The sequence below is a fragment of the Perca flavescens genome, chromosome 15, assembly GCF_004354835.1.
Source record: "Perca flavescens isolate YP-PL-M2 chromosome 15, PFLA_1.0, whole genome shotgun sequence".
NCBI lineage: Eukaryota > Metazoa > Chordata > Actinopteri > Perciformes > Percidae > Perca > Perca flavescens.
The window spans coordinates 32,290,667-32,292,185 of record NC_041345.1 but is presented as its reverse complement, the minus strand read 5'-3'; the positions used below and the strand labels follow the sequence as shown (position 1 = coordinate 32,292,185).

The 1,519-nt window shown below is 39.6% G+C and overlaps 1 long non-coding RNA gene across 2 annotated transcripts in view; it reads left to right on the top strand.

The window, feature by feature from the left end:
• Positions 1 to 207: 207 nt before the first annotated feature.
• Positions 208 to 1,519, top strand: part of LOC114570113 (uncharacterized) — a 2,573-nt gene continuing 1,261 nt past the window's right edge. For both annotated transcript variants that reach the window (XR_003694471.1, XR_003694470.1), the window contains exons 1-3: positions 208 to 320; positions 709 to 1,252; positions 1,339 to 1,504. This is a non-coding gene — a long non-coding RNA (uncharacterized LOC114570113). The remainder of the gene's footprint in view (positions 321 to 708; positions 1,253 to 1,338; positions 1,505 to 1,519) is intronic.

Below are 1,519 nucleotides of genomic sequence, written 5' to 3'. Positions count from 1 at the left end.
CATTTACGTTATAGTAGATAGAGGACGCTACCTCGTCATATGTTTTCTTCTTGTGTTCTATTGCTGCTGGTCTCTGATAGTTACCACACTTTTAGTTGTATGCCTACAATGAAAAATGAAATGTCTTATGACTAGCAATATTATCACGCTGTCTCCTTCACATTTCCTAACCTAGCTGAATGTATTCTTAGGTCGCCATTAGACCTGTTTCCCAGGCCAGCACCTCCCAGAGTATTGGCTGCCAGACTGAGCCCCTTCCTAAAAGATGGTTGGAACCCAACTATCCAAGGACACTCTTAAGACTCGGGTCAGAAGCAGAGGTTAGTGAAATAGAATTGTTATGTTAGTTTACCTGCAAAGTTGTATTTTGTTTACATTTTTCTTTATAAGCTGATAAGTCAAAAGTAATCATCTGAATGATTACTGGTAATAGTTATTCCCAAATTATATATCTATGGACCATATATTCCCATTGCAGTTTAAAGAGGGTAAAAAAGAGAAAACAAACATGGGAACCTTATCAGTGAGACAGTACATAATGTGGGCTGACATTTAACATTGATCTTAGAGACTGTATACAGATATCTTGTCCTATGCACCACATGATAGGTATTTATGTATCATGAAAGTATTTTATGTTTGTAATTACTGCTATTTCAAATGAGCCACAGTCTACATTGTTTGACAAAGGCATATATTTGCAAATAGCTTCTCAGACAAGTGTGGTCTGTGAGAATGTGTGTGGTTCTCACCTCAACACCCTTGAAGCCCCTTCCACCTAATAAGAGGCCGCGACTGGAACTAGAGGAGGACGACGATGAATGGGAGGCCTCCGTTGAGATACTGACCCTAGTCAGTCGACTGTATCATAAGTTCTCAAGGAAAGCTCCAATAGCTATTTATCTTTGATGTGTCTCAAATCTGATGTGAATAATATTTCTTATGTTTCTTATGTTCTTTTTCTCCCCTTGCACAGACAAGCCTCACCACCATATGATTTACCTAAATACTGTATATTGTATATGAAGACTGCCTCCTCGAGTTGTTTGAGTTATGTCCAGTGTGCAGCTCCATGTGTGATGTCCAGAAAACTATACGTGGGACTTTCCTTGCTGTTGATCAGACGTGCCACTGTTGCGAGTTCAACAGACAGTGGAAGAGTCAACCGTTCATTGGAAGTACACCTGCAGGGAACATTCATCTCTCTGCGGCTGTATATTTTACAGGGACATCTTTCATGTAAATGAAAAAGGTATTTAGATGCTCATTTGTACAAATTCATTTTATGTTATACGCATATAAACTTGCGATTTACATTTTTTCATGATTATTTAAAAGATTTTCAATGCATTTGGTGTGAAGAGCATGCGATACCAAGGATTCTGGAAACATGCAACAACCTATCTTGAACCTGCCATTGTTTGGAAATGGAAAAGGGTCCAGCAGGTTGGGCGCCAGCAGAGCAAGGTCATCATTGGAGGAGATATGCGGGCAGATTCTCCAGGTCAGTAGCAGAAAC